A 24,650-nucleotide genomic window follows, 5' to 3' on the forward strand; every position below is an offset into this window, starting at 1 on the left:
AGTGAGAATGAGTTAGAGGAAATGCCTGAAAAAGATTTCAAAAGAATGATTGTAAATATGTTCAAAGAAGTCAGAGAACAAATCAAAGGAGTCAAAGAGGAACTTAAAGAGGAAATCAAAGGAATCAAAGAAGATGCAGGACAACAATTTCATGAAATAAAGAAGGCAATACAAGACATAAATAAGGAAATAGAAATAATAAAGAAAAACCAGTCAGAATTACTAGCAATGAAGAACCCAGTTAATGAAATAAAAAACTCTGTAGAGAAATCTCACCAGTAGAATGGATGAAGGAGAGGACAGAATATCTAAGCTAGAAGACCAGGTGGCAGATCTAATACAGGCCAACAAAGAGAAAGACAAACTTATAGAAAAGTATGAGTGGGAATTTCAAGATATTTGGGACACTATGAAAAGATGAAATATTAGAATTCAGGGCATAGTGGAAGGAGAAGAACTCCACTCAAAGGGCATAGTAGGTGTCTTCAACAAAATCATAGAAGAGAATGTTGGCTGGATTTTGGCCAGGGAGGCACCTGAGCCATGGAAGACAATACAGGCTGCTGCCACTGCTGCTGGTTGTCCACCAGAACTGCGTGGTAAGACCCTATTACTGAAGACATGCTTTAATTGCATGATCTGGAGACATCAAGCTGGAACTGAACTGGAAGCTTTGGTCCTGCTGGCTAGCTTTGGTAATGCCAGAAGTTTCAAGTGTTAGTCATGCTGCTAGGGGAGAATTGTCATCCATAGTCCTACAGCTGCGGACTCTGTGTCACACATCAATTTGGCAGACAAGATGAGCCAACTTGTGCAATAGTGGTGTAACTATTACAAAGGTAACCAGATGCTTTGTAATTGGATTTGAGGCCAATGCCACAGAAGGAAATACACATCTGGTACTATAAACCTGGTCAAAAACCCATGGCTGGGGAGGTCCCAGGACCTAGTGGGGCAGCTACTGTTATTGTTTTGATAAATGAACATTATGTACCTGTCAAATTGCCTTCGAAATGTTTACGTTTATCCCCATAGATTAGTGATGCTGAAGCTTTGCTCAAAGAAACTTCTTTTCTCAGGGGGTGTTAATTACTACAGAGAATACTAACTGGTCAAAATGCTGAGAATAAGTGTCTGTTGACTGCTCAGCACTGAGTAGGACATCTATATCACCCACTCTAAGGGTTAGGGAACATCACAGAATGGAAGAAGCTAGAGAAGTATAATCATCATACTCAGCTCTTCTTGTGGTTTGAGACCACAAGACCAAAACTCTCAGTGGAGAGATTTGATAGTAGAGAAGGAGGTAAGGAGAAAGAAAGAGAGGGAAAAATTAGCATATGACAATAGTCAGTAGCAGAAAGTATAGAAACCTCTCTCCATTGGGGTTGACATGTAACAAAACATGTACAAAAAAGGGCACACTGGGACTGGAGAGATAGCTTAGTGGTTAGAGTGTTTGCCTGCAAAGTCTAAGAACTCAGGCTCAATTCCCCAGTATCCATGTAAGCCAGATGCACAAGGTGGTACATGTGTCTGGATATGGTTTGCAGTGGCTGAAGGCCCTGGTGTGCCTACTCTCTCTCTTTCTCTCTCTCTCCCTCTTTACCTCTCTCTTTCTCTCTCTCAAATAAACAAAAAAAATGTTTTAAGAAGGAGCACACTAGATCAATGATCCATAAGCCTGTGACACTGGAATATCAAAGTTCCATTCCTTATACAGTCATTGCCATTGAGCCTTTGACATTTCTCCAGCTCTGGCCCATTTCCATTCTCACAAGTACTTTTCTCAGTAACATCTCTTCCTTTGCTACTATTCATGCATCTCTGTCCAAATTCCTGTTCAGGAACACAAGACCCTAAAAATCTCAGCAGTAGCCCATCAGACCCTGATCTGTATCTACAACAATTTTTGTTTACTCAAATAGATTTTTTAAAAAATAGTTTAACCTTCTATTCATAACCTAGGTTGAGTTGTTTTAAATTTTTTAAATTGTTTTTGTTCATTTTTAATTTTCCCTTTCCTCTCACTGTAAGAAAGTCTCATTTATTGTGGAGTAATGCTTCAGACCAAATAGACCTAAATTTGAATAATGGCTTTTAGTACATTTTCAACTAAAGACAAAAATTTTTTTTGAGGATTAAGTACCATTACTAGCCCATTACAGATATTTATTAAGGGGTAGAAAGTTAGATTTATTTAGCATGCATATAAAATTTAAGGCTCTAATTTTTTATGACACATAGCTTTGAAAATATCATGAAGAATATTTTCTATTTTACAATTAACCATTATTTTCTGTACTCTTAAGAAAGAAAAACAAATATAATGGTTACTTATGGTAAGAATTATTTGTGGTTTGCAACAAAAGACTCTTTAGGATTAATATATATATAATTGCTATTTACTATAATAAAATTGGTTAGGGCCTTTCTACCATTTCTGCATATTCAGAGTCCAAATCTTTTGTAATATTTCTAGGCCAAAGGTTGTTGATGTTCACATTTTCAACAGAACTTCATGTCTTATACCACAAAGATTTTAATTAAATTGACTTGCTTGGGCTGGAGGGATGGCTTAGTAGTTAAGGCATTTGCCTGCAAAGCCAAAGGACCCAGGTTTGGTTCCCCAGGACCCATGTTAGCCAGATGTCCAAGGAGGCACATGCATATGGAGTTTATTTGCAGTGGTTGGAGGCCCTGTTGCACCCATATTCTCTCTCTCTCTCTTTCTCTCTCTCTCTCTGACTCTTTCTCTTTCCCTCTCCCACTCTTTCTCTGTCAAATAAATAAATAAATGTTTTTTAAAATTGGCTTGCTTAATTGAATTAATGATTAATTTTTTAATTAAGTAGATTTTTCCCAAAGCATTTACTGTGAACAAATTAATGATACAGAGAAATTCCACAAAAAATATGTTTACCATACTTTGTTTCAACCACTGATACATTCTAACAGCTGTTTGTCTAGCAGTAACTTTATGGCCATATAAATATTAAGTTCATCTCAATTTTGGAAGTGTATGAAAAAATAAGAATTGTACATCTTAGAATCAAATAAATCCACTTATAAAATCATATGTATAAAATGAGTGCATTATATCTGTATGCAGTTTACAAAGTAAATTCATTCTTATGCCCAAGCATCAAGTTCAGAGACTTTGAACCTGAGGAGAGAATCAGTCCATTGCACTTCACCAGGGCCCCAGCTGAAACCATAGAGTAATTGAGGAAATGAGCAAGAATGCTGGTATATCAGCACAAGAGTGAAGGAGATAGACACAGTGGACACTCAACTCCTGGCAAACCAGTGACCCAGAGATACAGAGGTTCCCAAGAGCCCATCACTAAAGTAAACCTAAAAGGAACCCAACATAGCTTGGGGAAATTCGCTGAAGAGGAAGCAAAGAGATTGTTAGAGCCAAAAGTTGGAACATTAGGCACAGAGACATTACCTCTTCCCCATAAGTGATGGCTACCCCCATAATGCACAACCCACAATCCCCATAGGGATAATCAGTATTTCCAATGAAGAGGGTCCCTTGGGAGGTGGGGAAGGGGACAGGGATGAGGGTAAGGATGGTACCAACATGTGATGTTTACATACTGAGTATGTCCATAACTAGTAAAAAATACCTGAGGCTATTGGGGACATTTACATGCAAACCACCATATCTTCCTGAGTAGCTTGTATTATATTCCTGAACTAGCAGGACTGGACACAGCTCACTCCTAATTTTAATAGATTTAAATTTTAAATATGTGTTATTTAGACTATTTGCATAGGCTCTTCATGATAATATTCTTAACTAAATCTAAACCATCTAAAATTATTTTGTTAGTTTCTATTGAAATTTTCAGCTACAATTCTGTTGAGTGGTCTAAAATTTTGCTAAGAAATGAGTTTCAGCAGCATATGATTGAGGTATGGATTTGAATTCTCATTATTATTGTTTTTGAGCATCTACTTTTCTTCTTTTCCTTTCCTTCTTTTTTTCATAATAGCATCTCATTCTAACCGAGGCTGATCTGGAACTCATTTTGTAGCTCAGGATGGCCTTGAATAACATATTCCCATACAGGGAAATGTCCCCAGCCCCTCTGTCTCCCAAGAAGAAGAAATGGCAAACTATAGACTTAGAAACATGTTTGAAAAATACAATATTGAAAAAACAGTAATATCTTAAAAATACTTCTGAAAATACAGTAAAAAAATGCAATTATTAATGATTATTTGCCCCGGCCAGCGGGGAGTTGAACAAGGACTCAAGGAGAAGCTAACCAGGGTGAAAGACAGACACAAGAAGGAGACCATGCTAGACATTTGTCATGGCCTCGAGAGTTTATTCTTACGTGTAAGTTTATATAGGGTTGTAGGGGGAAGGGGACGTGGCCAGGGCAAGGAGTTGTAGGGGGAAGGGGACATAGTTAGGGCAAAGATCACAGAGTTACTGGTTAAACCGCAATGTCTTTGTTTCTTCATTAGCTACCGGCAGGATGAGGGAATGTTTGGCCAGGTGTACGATCCCATTGTTTCTGGTAGTTGAATATTAGGTGAGGAAGTAGAAACTTAACTTGCTATATGGCAGTCTTTGTTTGTGGTACTTAAGTATTAGGTGAGGAAGTAGAAACTTAACTTGCTATATGGCAGTCTCTGTTAACATGGCCGAGTTTTGGTTCATAGCTCCCAACAATTATTGGTTTCACCAAAGAGAAGTTGTGAGCTGCATCTGAGCACATGAAATTATGTTTGACATCATTTGCCTTGGGCACTAGTAAATTAAAAGCTTAAGGACAAATGTTGGTGAATATATGGGAAATTGAATCACTGGTTTATTGCTACTGAAATGTACACTGGTATATCTGATAATTCAGAAAACATTTTGGAATTTTTTAAAAATCAGGTCTGTCATTAGCAAACAATGACATCTATATGATTGCCAACAAAAATGAGAAGCACAAAAAAAGTGCTGATTGATGATTGACTAGCTGACACATTTTTTGTCTTCAATTGAATGCTTTATTCTCTTTTCATATTAGATTTTTTTTTTTTTTACATAGATTGTGTTTTACTTGTGGTCATGGTTATTTGAGGTTTTTAAATTTTTTTAAATTAGTTTTCTATTCTGCAAGTACAGGCAGTTTGGTACCATTATTAGGCTCATCCGTGACCTACCCCCTCCCCATTAGCCCCTCCTTTTTGAGGTATATGGGTCGTGCATTGTGGAGTTAGCCCACAGTTATTGGTATGATAAATGTCTCTGCATATCATGACCCAACATGTGGCTCTGACATTCTTTCCGCCCCTCTTCTGCAAAATTTTCCTGAGCCATGTTGGGTTCATTTTTGGTCTGTTTCAGTGATGAGGTGTTGGGGGCCTTTGGGGCTCTGGATCTCTGATTTGGTAGGAGTTGATTTTTCTCTGTGTTGGTCTCCTTTCCACTTGTGCGGTTCATCAGGAAAACAGCACCCTTGCTTGTTTTGCCAATTTTCCTTAGTTTCAGCCAGGGCCCTTTTGAGGTATGATGGGGTGGCTCTCTCCTTAGGATCTGCATCTATCTGAAAAAGAGAAGCAGATTCTCCAATGGAGAGTAAGTTAGCACCAGACAAATGAGATAGCCCTTACTTTTTTTTATAGAGAGTTTAATAGGTGTAGGCCCTCTTGTAGCCCATGATTGATGGTAGCTTGATATTTGAGAGTAGGCTTATGTTTGGATATGGTTCTGACTTGTATCCCAGCTCCAGCTATGGGTCTCGTACCACTGAGGGGATCAATTAGCCGAATCAAGAGCAGTTGGTTCCCCACCATGGCTGTGTGCCACGATTGCACTTGTGCAGGCATCACACCAGGTTATTTGCTACTAAGTAGGTTGGGCCATGAGTTGCCTGGACAGATATTGGTCATTTCCCCTAGTCGCCCATGTAGCACCTTCTGGCACTAGACACGCTGACTATCTGGGGACTGACTCTCTCCTGGCTTCTAGCCATGCCTTTCCATTTTATGTGTCAGCTGCATATGGTGTCTTCAGCAATAGGGTCTTACCACTATCTTTTGGTGGGTCATCAAGTACTCTGACAGAAATCTGTCATTCTTTTAGAAAACCTTGTAGGTTTCTCTGATCAAAAGCTCATTGTGGGTGATAGCCCCATGCTGGTACTGGGAGTTACAGGTCAGTGTCCCTTAAGAAAATGAGGAAAAAAGGTAACTAATATATAGGAGTTAGAGAGGAGAGAGAGAGGGAGAAGGAGGGAGGGAAGATGTAGAGGATTTAGGTTAGACTTGATCATACCTTCTCCAGTGTTTTGTGGTTCAGGTGTTTCCTGTAAGGGCCTGGTGAAGATTCAGCCATTTAGTCTGCCCTTTAGGAAGTAGAATTTTATGGTACCATTGCTGTTTGGGTCTAGATTAGTGTTTCCCACCCCTTTGATGCCCATCCCTCCTAGTGTCTAGTCCATGAGATGCTTGCTGGGTGTGTAAGGTATCTTGGGTAGATTCAGGTTAGGTGCTGTAGATGAGTGAGATTACGTGGCGATTTTTTTTCTGTGATTGGGTAAGTTCACTGAGAATGATCTGTTCCAGGTTCAACCATTTTTCCTCAAATTTCATTGTGTCATTTTTTTCTTACTGCTGTATAGAATTCCATTGTGTAGATATACCACATCTTAGTTATCCATTCTTCTAGTGATGGACAACTGGGTTGATTCCAGCTCTTAGCTGTTACAAATTGAACTGCTACTTGCTCATATTAGATTTGTATTAGCATTAAAAAAAAAGTTGGCAAAGCTTTCAGAAAAATATGGTTGGTATCAGAAATGGAGAACAGATGGGCACCAGAAATCAGACCCAGAAAGGTTATGCTGCACAAATATGCTGACAGAGTCATAGTTTTGGGACACTGAAAAATCCTCAACCTAATGTAAAGTCCAAGAAGCAGTTTATAGTAATAATAATTACCACCACATCCCATGCAAAGGAAAACATACCTTTTAAACTGCTGTGAACATGCTGAATATTAAAAAGAATACATCCAAACACTACAGTTCTTTGGAAACCAAACAAAATACAAGTTTTCCTAGACATTTCACTGGAAGTCATTGCAAATATGTTAAAACTATCCAATTGTAATTTGTGTGTGTGTGTGTGTGTGTGTGTGTGTGTGTGTAGAGTATATGTGGTATGTTATGTGTGGTAAATGCATGTACACATGGACATGCATCATGAATGTATGTGTGTGGAAACCAGAGGAGAACTTGGGTGCCATTTTCTATTGCTCATTCATGACTTCCTTGAAATGGAGGTCTCTCCCTCAACCTGAAGCAGTGGTTTTGGTAAGTGAGCCTGGTTTCCACCCTAGTGCAGGTTAGAGTTACAGATGTAAATTGCCACACTCAGCTTATGTGGGTTCTGGGGAGATGAATTCAGGCTGTCTCAGGCCCTCCTAGTTCCTCATGCATAGGAAGTATGCACTCTTAACCAGAGAGCCATCTATCTCCTTAGGTCTTATTTTTCTGATACATGTTTATACGATCTTCTAACATAGTTTCATTTTTCTTGGATCTATCCTTCTCCCAGTTAATTGTTGCTTACATACATGATCAAGTAGAATCTAAAGGAAACATTTAAAGACTAAATCCTTTCTTGGTTTTATTGTCTTAATTTAGAGGTTTATGAAACCATACTTTATAGTCGTTTTTATCATCAACTGTGAAAAATGTATGATATTGCTTAGTAAGTTCTAAGTTCTATCTCCCAAGAGACCTGACAAGAGACCTACAAAACTGGTGGGAAACTATGTCACTTACAAAGATGTTGAAAACTTAAAACACAAAGAATTACTGTTTAGTTCAGCTATGGGATACTGCTGACTTCACAGCTAATGAAAGAAACTATTCTATTGCAGTTTCTGGGCTACAAATCTAGGTTCAAATATGCTTAGGCACTTGTGGAATCAATCGAAATATAAGGTTTAGATTACCTTTCATGCAGCATAAAATTAGATATAGAATCTCTCGGGGATGTGGAAGCACTGCAGACCTATTTACTTAAAAGAATGTTTTATACTCAGATTAAAACCGCTTTCAGCATATATGGTTTTCAAAACCACATATGTAGTACTCTTCACTTCTGTGAGAGAATATCAATATGTACTCATGGTCCTGAATATTCAATTAGTGATGATTGCAAAAGAATATCATTTTTTCCTTCAGTGACCAAAGATTGAATTTCCATATTGATTAAATTATTTGTCCCTGAACTGCTTTTCATCCTCAGAAGTCCTTACCAGTTTTGATATATAAATTTATATAATAATTTTTTTTTTTTTTAGAGATGGTCCCATTTTTGCCAGCTGCTTTGTGTCACAGGTGGTAACATGGGGAAATTTTCTGATTGGCAGAGGGAAGGCTAGCAATCATCAATGGAAAACTAAATGGCTTTCCTCCAGGTATTTTGACAAAATCTGTCTGGGAAGTTTCATTCTCAAAAGCAGATATTGGATATAATTTTGCTACTAGTTTTATCACAGATTTTTTTCCAACTATTTTTCCCTTCAATTTCAGTAATACATAACAAAAAGCCTTCCAGAGTTTCATTCTTTAAGTGATAGGATGCTAGAGATGCTGTAAGATTCAGATGTCATATAGTCCTTCAGCCCATTTTAGGGATAAGAAAGAAGGCCAGGGCCTTTTGCTCCACTTGCTCTCTCTTTCTGTTTAATACATTGACTTATCTGTATGTTATATTTGAACAGAGCTTTCCACTAGAAAAAGTTTAAATATTTCTTCTTAGACTGTAATAAGGGAACTAGGGAGGTACTAGGGTCATTGTTGACCTAGTCAATAGCCTAGACATTCTCAATTCCCATGGAAAAGCTCTCCACTATCACACTGTTGGTAGACCTGTATGTATCAAGTAGTGGGACAACTTTGTTTTCTCATATATATTCATTAGGAGTCTTTTGTTGTTCATTTCAGAAATTCCATTACACTGCCTTTAGCAAAAGGGAGAACAAGTACATTGTAAGATACATTTACCTTTACATAGTCTAGGCTGTCCTATTGTCCTATTGACAGAATTTGGGGAGGAGCATGCTTTTATAAAATTCAATGAATAATTGAGCCAAACTAAGGTTGCAGACAGGGAGGCTCTTGTAACCTAGGTGCTGAGTTCTGAAGATCCTTCATCCTTTTTATTTACCAATCTCTGAATTAAAAAAAAAAAATTGCTTCCTCAGGCTGGAGAGATGGCTTAGTGATTAAGGTGTTTGCCTATAAAGCCAAAGGACCCAGGACCCACGTAAGCCAGATGCACACGGTGGCGCACGTGTCTGGAGTTTGTTTGCAGTGGCTGGAGGCCCTGGTGTGTCTATTCTCCCTCTCTCTCTCTCTCTCTCTCTCTCTCTCTCTCTCTCTCTCTCTCCTTATTTCTCTCTTACTCTCTCAGATAAATAAAAAGAGAGAAAAAAAATTAAAAAAAAAATGTTTCTCTTTGTTGTTCCTTGTATATAGTTGGAAAAGATTCTGGAGCAGCTATGAGTTTCAACTGACATGAAAGGAAAACGGTCAAATTTAACCATGTTGTCTTCAAGACTAACATTTCCAGGAAAAATAAAAAAAGTGCTTGGTAAGCATAGATTAGACAGCAATTGTGAAATGAATAAATATATTTGGCATGAGAAAAAGATTCCTTTTCAAAAGGTCAGCACTATATAAATGAGGGCACTAAGGAAGCAAATAGTATGTAGTATCCATAGTAATAGTATCTAGAATGTAAGTAAATAGTATCTATAGTAAATAGTATCTAGAATGTAAGGTGTTGGACATTAAAAAATTGGCTCAATGTGTCAGGACATATATACTTCTTTACTCACAAAGAATAAATATTTTTCAATCCTACATAGTATTTAAATGATTTATTTAATAGGTTTTAGAACATTAAAGCATACAGTGATTTTTTTTCCCCTAAAGGTTTTTCTATATAGCTTTAATCTTCCTAACAAAAAACAGTAGCATTTGAAGATCTGCAAGGAAAAGTAAAGCAATGAAGCAGAGAGTGCTGAAAATATTGTTAGGTCACAATATTGGTGTAACTTCATGCATATTGAGTGAAATACATAGAAGAATTAATTATTCATATCTTTCAAATGAATTAATCATTTGGACTCTGTTATAGTCTACTCAAATAAGAGTGCTGATCTTCAGAAATGTGGAAGTACAGTGTCTTGGGGACATGTTCACCCAGATTTGAAGTCTGATGACATCCAAGGCTATAGTACTATCTATACTAAATGCTTGCAACCATCATCAAGGTCAATGAGCTAAGTAACTTTTAAAATTTATTCCAGAAAAATGCTAAGGGGCTATGGCAAGGACTACTGTTTACAAATCAAGTGGATTATATATTCTTAGATATTTTAAGTTCATCTTCTGTCAATAAAATTTCCTGACATTGCAGTTACTCTAAAGGGGCACTTTAATTCTTTTCAATTCACTGTACATTTAAATTGGTGAATTACAAAATCTTAGGCTGGAAGAGAATTTATGTACTGACAGCCTCTTCCCAAAGCAAGAATCATTCTAGAACATCCCTGCTAAGCGGTTATCAAATCAGGGGCAGGGAATTTATATTTAATTGAAGTGTCTATCCAAGTGTTGGATAACGCTTGTTACAAAGATTTCTTTACTGAGTTTTAATCTACTTTCCTATAATTACCTTTCATTTTTATTTTTTCTGCCCACTGGAACAAAACAAGTCTTTTTCTCTTTTCTACAAGACAACCTTCAAATATTTGAAAGTATTACTATTTTCTACAAAGTAAATATTCTACTTCTTCACTTGTTTCTATGACACATTTTCACTTTGTTCTTTTCTGCATATAGCCCAAGTCCAATTGTCATACTTCCTGCTACAGTGGGACCTCACAAGTATAAGTAATAACAGCCCTACTCCTTGGAAATTGGGTCCAATACCTCAACAAGTACATTGTAAGATACATTTACCTTTACATAGTCTAGGCTGTCCCAACTGCTGGGCTCAAGTCATGCTCCTGCCTCAGCCTCCAAGATAGTTTGTACTACAGGTCACCACACCAAGCTTGCCATGATGTTCTTGATTGGCCATTTTGTTTTCCCGTTTTCATCCCATCCTGATCTTTAAAATATTATTGTTCCTTTATGGAAGCTTATTTTGAGAAGTTTAATGTGGGAAAAGAAACACATTCTATGACCACATTTTGCATGAGAATTGTTTAGTTTTTAGGCATTACCTTTCCACACAAGGGCTTTGGCCATGAATTCTCCCCACACAAATATAAAAACCCCTCTCTGGCACCTTGTTCTTGACATTACATAATGCTTCTTTTTTAGAATCAGCAAAAGATCTGTAGCTGATGCCAAACATCCCAAGGGAGAACTCATCTTTTCACTGTCTTCAAATGGCCCAGCTGTTCTGTGTCTGTTCTGTGGAGAGTCATCCCAGCTACTTGAGTACCTGGCATTTAAACTGATAGTTTTGCCCCCAAATGGATCTTATAATCCTATTTCACATCTTGTTGTTACTTATGAATAATTTCCAAGAAAAGAGGGACAAAATACTGACTTTTTCCACAATATTTACACTGGAGGAGCAAACTGTTACTTTTAAAATCTAGCCAGTCATTATTTTGTTACAATGATATCCATTGTTTTCTTGGTTTTTCCAACGACCTCTTTAGCTGCAATTTTCTGGGACCCTCTTGATTCTTAACATTTCTCAACCTGTGATTCTGAATAGCTTTTCTAATTTATTCAGCAATCCACATTATCTATTGTAACCAAATGTTCCAATCCATTGAAAGCAGACCTCTCAGTTTCTTTGTCAACTTGAATTTTAATTCCTGTCTATTGGATTCATTATTTTCTTTAAATTTTATTCTACTTTTAAAAATTCTATTCTAATTTCTTTGCTGGAACAAAAGGCAGAAGAAAAATAAGAAGAGAGAAGTCTATTTTCTTTTTTATCTACTAACATAGTTATCTTCCCTTCAGCACATCTCCGCCCCACACCCTCATCCCCTGCAGTGAACAGGAAAGGAAGCACTGATTACAAAAAGGGAAGTAAGGTTAAACTGCATTCATTATTTTCAGGACACTCAAAATGAAATACACAGTTTGGACTCAGCTATCCTCCCTAAGTATCATTTAATTTAAATTTTTAAAAACCTTTTTATTGACAACTTTCATACATATACAGTGTACCCTGATCATAATTACCTTCCACCACTATCCCTTATCCCGCCTCCTTTATTCCCCCTCCACTGAACCTCTTCATCACTCCTAGTATTTGTTGTTCTATTTTGATGTCACTTTTTGTTTTACTGTCCTATTATGCAGGTTTGTGAAGGGAGTGTCAGCCAATGTGAGGTCATTAATGGCATGACTACTTTGCATCAGGGAGACCATATTTCAAAGCACTCCTCCCCTTCCTTTGGCTCTTACATTATTTCTTCCCCCTTCTCCACAGTGGTCCCTGAGCCTTGGAAGGTATGATAGAGATGTCTCAGTGTGGAATACTCTACTGTCACTTCTCAACATTTTCATAAATTTTCAATCTCCCCAGTAGTCACCATGATATGGAAAGAGAAGCATCAGTAAAAAGACAGTGGTACTGAGGGAGAAATCCTTTGCTTCTGGGAATTATGTACTTAAGAAGCTTAGAAACAGTATGCTTGGCTTAGAGTCTGAGAAACTACTTGGTTGACTAGGGACCGGTTAGGGCTCAGAATCCCCACTCTTGGAGTTCAGTCAGAAATGTTGTTGCCAAGGAGGCTTAGTCATGGCTGGCTACTTTTAATATTTCTCTGTGGTTATCTTCTAGGTCAAGTTCACCTGTTCTTTCAGCTCTTATTATCAATTATAGGTAGAGTCAGCCCCAACATACTAAAACCCCTTGGATCCAGCCCTTGTTTGAGCTTCCCACTTTCAGGGGTTCCTATCCATCTCAATGGATACTTTTTTGCTTGTCTGATATTTCTGCCTTTACTGCATCCCCGAATTCTGTTTAATAAACTCTGTTACAAACATCCCTCTACTGGCTAGTGATTGCCTCACAGGGCCCCAAAAGCTAATGCTTTACCACATCGGCATAGGCAAAACATGTTAAAAGCTCTGGAGATGATTTTAACAAGTATAAATTAATCAAATTTTTTTGTAAAGGAAACAACTAAAGCAGAATAAAGTCCTGGAATCTTATTTTTGACATTTTCTATTGATTCATGGGAGAATACATTTCTTTCTTCTGTCTGTAGCCACCTAGTAGGTTGTAACACATGATTTCCTTCAAGGTTTCATTCTTTCTTCTCTTGGGAATATGAGGGGTATATTCCCTCTAGAGTAACTTCTCAAACTAAGGGTGCCTTTACTAGCCATGAGGAAAGGGAACTTAAGCAGTGGCCTTGGCAGCCTGCTCTGCCAGCTTGTTTACCTCTGAGATTTCATCTAGTCTTTTTTGATATCCTTTGCAGTTCATTAGTATTGTTATGGAAAATGGAGGCTCACAGAACTGGCACCAGGGACTGAGTGGAGTATCAGGTTGAAAGATTATTTTCATGCCAGTGTGGGCCCAGGGGAATCTCTTCAAAGCCTGGACCCTGATTCTTGGTGGATCAGGAGCTTATATACCTTATCTTGGGATAAGTCTCATTATTGTTAAGTCTCAGAGCCCAGAGCCTCAGCCTAGTGCCAGAGACCTTGAGTAGAGATAGGTAAGTTTTATAGAAACATAAAAATGGTTAGTTAACAGACAGATGCCTGCACCTATGCTATGGAGATGAAAAAGAAGTACAAGAGATTTACAGTATAGGATAGAAGCTAGAGTACAGATCATGGCCTTCAAAAATTAAAAAAAGTCTACAGTATTACACATAACTAGCACAAAAGACTATATAGTACAGAACATGGCTAATACAAAAAGTCTATGCAATATAGGACATAATTTTGGGGCAGGGCTTTTCTTAGTCTCCTTACCCTAATTTCCACTTCACTATAATTTTAGAAGGAGGAAAGACTGCAGAATGCTTCTCTTTTTAAATCGTGGCATGAGTGTGGGGTTCAGAAAGGTATATTTACAATCAGCATAAATGTTAACTCTAATTTTGCTTTGCTCTACTTCCCTGGTAAGAGCCCCCAGTTCTACAAGCTCAGCACTATTGTTCATCTTCAATTGCCTCATTGAGAGTGACTATGACATAGGTAGTTCTTTGGTTTCTTATTTATTTTTTTTTAATTTAAAAGATTTTTTGTTTGTTTGTTTATTTATTTGAGAGCAACGGACAGAGAGAGAGAACGGGCCCTCCAGGGCTTCCAGCCACTGAAAACGAACTCCAGATGCATGCGCCCCCTTGTGCATCTGGTTAACATAGGTCCTGGGGAATTAGGCCTTGAACCGGGATACTTAGGCTTCACAGGCAAGCGCTTAACCGCTAAGCCATCTCTCCAGCCCAAGTTCTTTGGCTTCTTGTTCTACAGAGGAGCTTCTAACTGTAAAGAGTCCAGTTTGGGATCTTTAATGTGTCTCTCAAAGGCAGTTGAATTTATTAAGGAACAAATTCTTATTTGAATGGAAGTTTCCTCCAGGAAGGCTGCTTGGTAGGTTAGAGGCAATTATCAATTATCTAGAAATTTTCCTTAGATGATAATTGGTCTTACTCATCATGAGGAATTTACACAGATGGGTAGTACCCCAAAAGTTAGCTTAGTAATCAGGATTTAAGAGAGTTATTGCTTCCATTGTCCTAATTTTTTACCCAACAAGATATGTGTGTGTGTGTGTGTGTAGTATGTGTGGTATGTGTGACATGTTATGTGTGGTGAATGCATGTGCAAGATGTACATGCCTCATGTAAGTACATGTGGAGGGCAGAGTAGAACATTGGGTGCCATTCTCTATTGCACATCCATAACTTCCTTGAGGCAGGTCTCACTCAACCTGAAGCTGTGCTTTTTGGTCAGTGAACCTGCTTCCCATCCTGTTGCAAGTTAAGGTTATAGATGTGCATGGCATGTCACACTCAGCTTATGAGTTCTGGAGAGACAAATTCAGGTTGTCTCAGGCACTCCTAGATCCTCATTCATAGGAGGCATGCATAGGAGGTGGCTTGAAGGAAGACTGGTAAAGGAGTATGCTTCTTTTCAAGGACAAGTTTTATTCCACCTTCAATTTATAAATTTGGCTAATCTGCTTATCTAGTATTAGTTTTTTGGAAGCATAAAATACAAAGGAAAGTGGGTTATGAAGTGCAACATGGTTTTGGTGTTAGTAAATTCTTCTGAGAAAACTTAAAGGGGTTAAACTCCCTGTGTGGAGGACCAGTAAGGCCATTGTATGAAGATGAACTGATTGCAGTCACTGCTGAGATGCGGCAATGGGGATTAGGATTGAAAGCCCTATATGGAGAACAAATAAGGCCATTGTATGGAGCTATAAGGATGAATTCTGGTTTGCAGTGTAGATCTGACGATGTATTGGATAGACCAAGACTATGGAATGACTGCCAGCTGGAGGGGTGGAAATTGGAACCCAGAGGCTTTTGTCACTGGTATTGGATATTGGACTTAAACTACAGATGTATGATGTTTGCTTGTTGATCATTGATTTTGAATTGGACCAGTCTCTCCTTGTTATGCTTTTTTACAATGGAAATGCTTACTCTGTGCCATTATGTTTTGGAAAGCATATATCTTGTGTTTTAGTTTTACAGGCCTCACAGTTAAGAAACAGTCTGCAATACCAGATGAAACTGGGGACTTTTGAGTAATGTTAAAGATGGTAAAGAATATGGGGACCTTTGAAGTTGGTCTGAATGTAGTTTACCTTTGGAAGCTGGTCATGAGTCTATGGGGACCAGGAGTGGAATGTGATGACTTGAATGTAAACGTATGTCTCCCATAGCCTGAGGTATTTTTGATTAAGCTTTCAACTTGAGTCTCTAGCAAGCAATACTCTGTTGGAGAAAGTATCACTGAGGGGAGGATCTTGAAGTCAAACTTTATGATGTGTTCAGAGCAGTTTGAATTCTGGCTATTTGTGTTTGCTGGCTATTTGATAATGTCTCTCTGCTATGTACATATGTTCTTCTACATATATATGGGAGTATTGCAGTCAGGTTCACATTGCTGGCAGAAAACACCTGACCAACAGCAGTTTGTGGAAAAAGGTTTATTTTGGCTTACAGACTTGAAAAGAAGCTTCATGATGGCAGGGGAAAATGATGGCATGAGAAGAAGGTGGACATCACCTCCTGGGCAACATCAGATGCAACATAGCAATAGGAAAGCGTGCCCAACACTGGCAAGAGGAAGCTGGCTATAATACCCATAAGCCCACCCCCAACAATACATTGCCTCGGGCTAGAGAGATGGCTTAGCAGTTAAGCGCTTGCCTGTGAAGCCTAAGGACCCCGGTTCGAGGCTCGGTTCGCCAGGTCCCACGTTAGCCAGATGCACAAGGGGGCACACGCGTCTGGAGTTCGTTTGCAGAGGCTGGAAGCCCTGGCGCGCCCATTCTCTCTCTCTCCCTCTATCTGTCTTTCTCTCTGTGTCTGTCGCTCTCAAATAAATAAATAAATAAATAAATAAATAAATAAATAAAAATTAAAAAAAAAATACATTGCCTCCAGGAGGCCTTAATTCCCAAATTTCCTTCAGCTGGGAACCTAGCATTCAGAACACCTAAGTTTATGGGGGACACCTAAATAAAACCACCATAGTGTGTGAGCCAACTTCTCCTGCCACTAATGCTATTTCCCTTGGATTCTGTAAGCCTGAAGTATCCCCTTTGCTCCCATAAGTTGCTACTAGTTCAGGTGTTTGTCCCAGCAACAAGAAAGTAACCGCAACAATAACTAAAGAGTTCCTTATAAGTTATAATCCTAGTTGCAGTCACTTCTGTTTCTCACAATAATATTTTTATAAAGATGATACTTGTGAAATTAAAACATAAGTCATGACAGCATGGTAGAAGAAATTTATAATCCCAACAAAAGTATATATCTTATAATAAGACAAGTATCTTGTTAGTTCTATGATAAAATGTGGTCTATCTATCATAAGTTCTATCTATAATCAGGTATATATCTTATCCAGATATATTATATTAAAAATAAGTAATTTCACAGCTGGAGGGGTGGCTTAGCAGTTAAGGCATTTGTCTGCAAAATCAAAGGATCCTAACTCGATTCTCCAGGACCCACATAAGCCAGATGCACAAGGGGGCTCATGAATCTGGAGTCCATTTGCTGTGCCTGGAGGCCCTGGCATGCCCATTCTTTCCTCCCTGTCTCTTTCTGTCTCTCAAATAAATTACTAAAACATATTTAAAAATAATTTCAACTTGATTTGTTTGTACTGAGATTTGATATGTGTCATACATAAATAACTACATAGTTGATATAATATATGAAAACACACAAGACATACTTAATGCATATATGGTCAACACATATAGTTTTCATACTGTGAAACTTAAACTTTTTTCTCTGGATATTAAAATGTTTTGCATGTATATATTCATGTGTGTTCATATGTGCAATTTATACATTTGTGTCAAAGTTAATGTCAGATGTCTTCCACAATCTCTCCTAACTTTATTTTTTTAAATTTAGCACAAATCAACATTTAATTTCATTGAATGATATTATATTGCTTGAAAACCTATGATAAATACACATCAAAAGTTGCATCCTAACAGATAATTGATTTATCAGTGTAATTTTTTTACAAATTCATGTATACATACACACACACACACTCATATATGATATTTTCAACATACTTACCCACATTATTCTCCCTTATCCCCTTAGTCTCACTATACTCTTACTTATCATGGCTTACTGGTAGCTATCCCATGGAAGAGAACTACTCGTCCTCCTCCAGCGACCTGTAAACAGGTGAGTGTCCTCTCAATCACCTCCTCTATCCATAACTGAATGTTGACTGTCCCCATACTGTTCAGGTTTTGTACATGTAAACAGCTGCTGTGACTTCATTAATTCAATGGCATTGTCATGTCCAGATGGCAGAGTTCCACAGCTCCCCTCTCAATCTTCTAGTTCCAATATTCTTTCTGTCAAATCTTCTGGAATATCCCCTGAACTCTGAAGGGGATGATGTGTTTGTCCCATGCAAAGCCTGACACTCATCAGTCACTTGTGTTCAGCACTTGACCAATTATGATTCCCTTCATTGACCACCTCCCACAGTCACAAAATAAAAATAAAGCTTTTCTGCCTGAGGCTAAGAGAAGAACTGACCTATGGGTATAAAGACAAATTAAATATTTGTCTTTGAACATTTGGAGGAAGTTTGCCAGCACTTCCATTTAGCAATGAAGCAATAGTAAGTTCTTCCCTAGAGCCCATATTCTTCTAAGTCATGGTCTTTTTTTCAGTATCAGGCATTACTTCCCTTCTATGGAGAAAGTCTCAAATCCAGACATAGAACTATTGGTTATCTTTATAACATTCATGCCACTATTATACCAGAGGATATGTCTTGCCTAGTGAGTCAAATTATAGACTACAGTATTCAACTCTGGATTATCTTGTTGATTTTTCTCTGCAAGTAGCCTCCCTAGCACACCATGAAAACGATCCAGCAGTGAGGAAGCTTCTATGTCAGCTTCACCTTGATTACTTTATGCCGTGCATTCATAGGATATGGTGTGTTCAGCAATAGGGCATTACCTTCTGTTCTGGTGGGCAGCCAAGAGCCATATTAATAACCTCTATGGGGGTGGGGGTACAAGAACTTTTGTGACCAGAAACTTATTGGGAAGTATCCCGTGTTTGGTATTGATATTATTGTTTGATAGCCATAGCTACTAGGAACAGCATTATCCATCTGTGTAGGTTACCTCTGCTATTCATTCTGATATTATTGTTTTTCTATTTATATTTTACTAAATAATAGGTTTTATTATGACTTTCTCATATATCCTAAATTTTGGTAAATCTCCCCACACCCTTATTTCACACCCTGTATTGCTTTACCCTTTCTGCACTTCCCACTGTTTTCATATCACTTGTGTTTTACTATTTCCTCCCCTTATGGCCTCTTCCCTACTTCAAGTCCTTCAGCCCTTTCCTAACTGCTTGGTCTTGGCAGACATCTCCAGTTGTACTCACAGGTCTGGATATCAAAACCTTGGTTCTATAGTAGGATCCACATATATGAAGGAGACTATGAGGCATTTGTCTTTCTGAGCCTGAGTTGCTTTAGTCAATATAATTTTTCCAGTTCCATTCCTTTTCCTGTAAATTTCATAGTTTAATTTTTCTTTCTTTACAGATATATCTCACCATATATATATATATATATATATATAAAATTTTATCCACTCATCAGTTGATGGACATCCAAGCTGATTCCACTTTCTAGCTATTGGGGATTGAGCAATAGTGAACACGATGTGCAGGTACATTTGTAGGAGGCTATAGAGTACTTTAAGCATAATTCCAAAAATGGGTCATGCAATAGTTCTATTATTTAGGTTTTTGAGGCATTTCCACACTAATTTCTGTCGTGACTGTATCAGTTTACACTCCCACAGCAGTGAATAGGTTTCATTTTTCTTACATCCTCACCAGCATTTGTTTCCTCAATAGTTGCCATTCTGACTAGAGTGAGATAGAATCTAACAGTAGCTTTAATTTTCATTTCTTTGATAGAGCTAAGAATGTTGAACTGTTCCATGACAGTTTGGATTTCTTTACTTGATTCTCTTTTGAGTTCTATAGTCTTTTTTTGGCAATCCCAACAGAATAGCTCTTTGTGTGTGTGTGTGTGTGTGTGTGTGTGTGTGTGTGTGTGTGTAGAGAGAGAGAGAGAGAGAGAGAGAATGAATTGGTGTGCCAGGGCATCTAGCCAGTACAATCCAACTCCAGATGTGTATGCCACCTTGCCTGCATGTGCAATCTTGAATACTTTTGTCAAGACACTTCTGTGTCTGGCTTACATGGGGCCTGGAGTCAAACATGGGTTCTTAGGCTTCACAGGCAAGCTCCTTAACAACTCAGCCATCTCCCAAACCCTTGTCTGTTTTTTTTTTTAATTTTTTTTTTAAATTTATTTATTTGAGAGCGACAGACACACAGAGAAAGACAGATAGAGGGAGAGAGAGAGAATGGGCGCGCCAGGGCTTCCAGCCTCTGCAAACGAACTCCAGACGCGTGCGCCCCCTTGTGCATCTGGCTAACGTGGGTCCTGGGGAACTGAGCCTCGAACTGGGGTCCTTAGGCTTCACAGGCAAGCGCTTAACCGCTAAGCCATCTCTCCAGCCCCCTTGTCTGTTTTTTGATTGGGGTTTTTGTTTCCTTCATATTCAGTTTTTTGAGTTCTTTGCATATTCTAGATATTTATCCTTTGTCAGATGTACTGAAATTGAATCTGGGTCCTTTGGATTTTCAGGGAAGTGCCTTAACTACCAACCCATCTATCCAGCCCATGAATTTTTTTAAAGCTTTGTTTATCATTTTTATTTATTTGAGAGTGACAGGCAGAGAGAAAAAGAAGCAGAAAGAGAGAGAGAGAGAGTAAGAGAGGGAGTATGGGCATGCCAGGGCCTCCAGCCACTGCAAACAAACTCCAGGCACATGTGCCCCCTTGTGCATGTGGCTAACGTGGGTCCTCAGGAATTGAGCCTTGAAGCAGGGTCTTTAGGCTTCACAGGCAAGTGCTTAATCACTAAGCCATCTCTCCAGCCCAAAAATTTTGTAATGTATTTCTGTATTCAGTTTCTAAGTATTTTGTTGAGAAGTTTTGTATTTACATCCATCAAGGAGATTAGTTTATGATTTTTTGTTGTTGCTGTTGTTGTGCCTTACCTGTTTTGGCATCAAGGTAATACTGGCCTCATAAAAAGACTTTGGTAGTGTTCTTTACTTTCATATTCTGTGTAATATTTTTGAGAAGCTGTCCCGTCCCGCGGGACCTAGTTATTCATGGGGGCGAGGAGGACCCTAACCTGAAATAAGATGGGCGAGAGAGAGAGAAAGAGACTCAAGCAAATGTACACTTGTCAAGAGTCCAATTTTATTGAGCTGGAGCGGCCTTTTAAAGGGTTAGGGTTAGGATTAGGGTTTTGGGTGAGGGAGGGGCTGGAGGAGGCAGGTGGTGGAAAGTTACAGAATCTTCTTGGCCTTTGGCCTAGGACAGTTTGCGGTTATTCTGAGAAATCACGGTAGAGTTCTCATGTCTCTGCAGTTGCCAGGCAGGATGTTAATCAGTTAGGTGTGGTGGGGTGGGGGGATGGAATCAGTTATGTGTGGCGGGGTGGGGGGGGATGAGGAGAGGTCAGAAGTTGCTCAGGGCTTCTCTCTAACATTTCCCCCTCTTCTGTGTACAAGGACTAGGATAGGGAGGTTACCGCAACCCCCTGATGATGTCCCAAAGAAGGGCTTGTTTTGGTGGCCGATTATTTTTGTTTAAGAGTAAAAATGGATCCAGAGGAGCAACCTGACAGCAACCTGACATCAGAGAGGCGAGCGTTCCCCAGAGTAGGTTGAGCGCTGTTACTCATAGGTCATTGATTTCGATAAAGTCATTTGGATTGACCTTAGAACAAGGGGCACAAATGGCGTCTGAGCCTGTTAGAAGGGCAGTGCTGGACCCTTACCCGTCATTGGATCAGCCTCCTCTCCGCGAGGCTGTCCTTTCTTAGGCGGGTCGAGACTTAGCCACCCATTCTGTCGCTGACTTACCAGACCACTCACTTTGTGGAAATGTAATGCATTTTGCTCTCAACAAGACCGTCAAAGGCCCATAAGGATCCTGGAGGAAATATGTTTGGTAGCCAAATAGTATATGAGGGGTCGCGGAGACCTGAGTTATTATTTGGAGGGGCGGGGCCAAAATTTCCACCCCAGGGTGGATTTTTGTAGGGAGGTAAAGTCTAAGGGTCGAGATGGGGGGTTGTCTTGCTCTTTTGGTGGGTCAGGGGCAGATGTTTCTTCTGTGGCAAGTCGATGGTAGTGGACTTCCACCGGCTTGATTGCAGATTCTACCTGACTCTTAACAAAACTTGTTAACTGTTTAAAGGCCCAGGGGCCAAAAGAGAGAAGTAAAAGGTACCTACAAAAGGTCCTAGCAGACTGGGGAGCAGAGTGGTTAGCCATGGAGATGTGGAAAACCAACTTTTATACCAAGATTCTTGTTGTTCCTGAGCCCTTTTTCTATCTTCTAGATTCCTTTTAACTTTGTCAAGGCTATTTTGTACTAGCCCAGTCTTATCTGAGTAGAAACAGCATTCTTCCTTGAGGGCCACACAGAGTCCCACTTCTTTAAGGAAGACTAAATCTATTTCTCTCTGATTTTGAAGAAGTACCTCAGAAAGGGAAGCTAATGAATCTTTGAGATCTTGTATTCCCTCATGTATGAGGCTGAGATCTCTATCCACTAAGGCACTGAGATGTGAAAAATGTTGTTGGGAGGTAACCATTGAGGCAATACCTGTCCTGGCTCCTGTAGCACTAAGCCCCAGGAGTACAGTCAGAGTAATGGTGGTCAGGGGTTCTTTTTTCTGCCTAACAGACATACCTCTGTCTAATGTAGTTAGAAAACTCTCTGGATCATGGACGAAGAACCGTGGTATCACAGTGACTACAACACAATAATCCTTGTTATTAACAAAGTCCTCATTGGTTATAAAAGGAGTTAGACCCAAAGAGCAGGCAAAGTAGGTGTTACTGGGAGCCTTAGTATAAGTGGATGTTCTATTGATAACAATAGTCTGATTACAGACCGATATGAGTGAATGGGGGGGGGGCAACATTTTAGGGCCAACAAGACAGAGTCCAATACCTGAAATGGAACTAAGAGTAAGGCCTCCATCTGGGGCAGCATGCCAAGGCAGGCCATCTGTGTCATTAGTAAATATAGGGGTTATAAGCATCGCAACACCCTCATAGGAGAGAAGCAGATCCAGCATTCTTGATAATTGGGATTGCTAGTATTATGAATAGCTTCCAGGGAGGCGTTCACTAAGGAAACAATAAGATCAGCTGAACTTGGGAGTCCCTCAGGGATGGTGGGTTGGAACAAGTTATGTCTTTGAGATAACTGAGTAACAGTAGGGGGTGTAATAGACTTTGGGGTAACAAGTAATTTGGGCTTTGCTGGTTTAAGCAGGACAGGGTTAGGTCCTATGGCAGCAGAATTTTTGTTGGGAATAGATTTAAGTAATTTGATTTTAAAAGTAAGTCCAGTATCTTTTCCTTCTTTATAGACTCTGAGCCCCCATTCAAATCCCCAACCAGTCCAATCTTGTTGTGTGGCCTGAGGGGTAAATTGAATTAACAGGGGGTTGCACCATCCACCTGTAGAGGAATGGGCAGTATTACAGAGTCATCTCACATCCTGGGGGGAATGGTTGGGCGTCGCCCGAGGATGTTTCCACTTTCATTTGACAGAAATGTAGTCCCAGGAGGAAGAAGGCTTCCAATAGGTGTCCCCGGAGGTCTCACAGCCCCAGGAGGCACAAAAATAGTCATTAGCCCACCTGCACTTATAATTGAGGGATTTATCCCGGTGGGCTCCCGGGCAGATGTAAATACCCTCCAGGCCGTGAAGAAGACTTTTTTTGACATTGTTTCTACAGCCAGGGAAACTGGGATTGCATGCGGGAAGTTCAGGTGCTAGACCCTTGGGCCAAGGCCAGAATACCTCCGCTAGACCCTAATCAGGGTGTGCTCCAAGGGCAAGGGCGCAGAGATCTACTTCTAAATCAGGCCACTGGGGCTGGGACCTGACCGAAGAACTAGAGTTAACAATGTCTCCGGCCTGATTCTCAATGATCCAAGTGTAGTTATAAATTTGATAAGGGGAGGGGGCACTTACCACCAGTCAGGCTACAAGTAGAAATGAGAGAATGGCAAGGCTGAGCATCTTTCTGTAATTAAGCACAATTAAAATCTTTCTCAGGGGGTTCCCTGGGAGAATTAATCAATTTTATTAGTCTCTCTGGGAGCCATCTAGCATTTTGTTCTTTAGAATCATATATGCAAGCATGTCCTTTCCCCCAGATTAACACAGGATCTGGGCCGGACCACTTATGAGTTAATGGATCCTTCCATAATGCTTGAGCATAATTATTTGATGTATAAGGGTGCCAAAATCTATCAGCCATGGATTTACCATCCTTATCAAGGGTCAGGAAATTTAAAACAAACAAAGCATGGTTTAATAATGTTTTGGGATTTGTTGCCTGGGGGTATAATATTCCCCCTGAGTGTTGTAGCTTGGAAAGCATATTTTTAAGGGTTTGATGTGCTCTTTCTACTATACCTTGTCCCTGTGGATCATAGGGAATACCAGTAAGATGTTTTATTTTTAATTGAGCACAGAATTGTTTAAAGCTAGTGCTGATATACCCAGGGCCATTGTCTGTTTTGATGACTTTTGGCAATGGCATAAAGGCAGAGCAGGCAAATATATGATTAATAACATTTTTAGTAGCTTCTCCCGTCTGAAGGGAAGCACAAATAAATCCACTAAAGGTATCTATATACACATGAATATATTTTAATTTGCCAAAAGGCGAATAATGGGTAACATCCATTTGCCATAATTCCCCTGGTGTAAGACCACGAGGATTAACTCCCAAGTGTGGCTCAGGTAAAA

This window comes from Jaculus jaculus, chromosome 6, assembly GCF_020740685.1.
Source record: "Jaculus jaculus isolate mJacJac1 chromosome 6, mJacJac1.mat.Y.cur, whole genome shotgun sequence".
Classification (NCBI taxonomy): Eukaryota; Metazoa; Chordata; class Mammalia; order Rodentia; family Dipodidae; genus Jaculus; species Jaculus jaculus.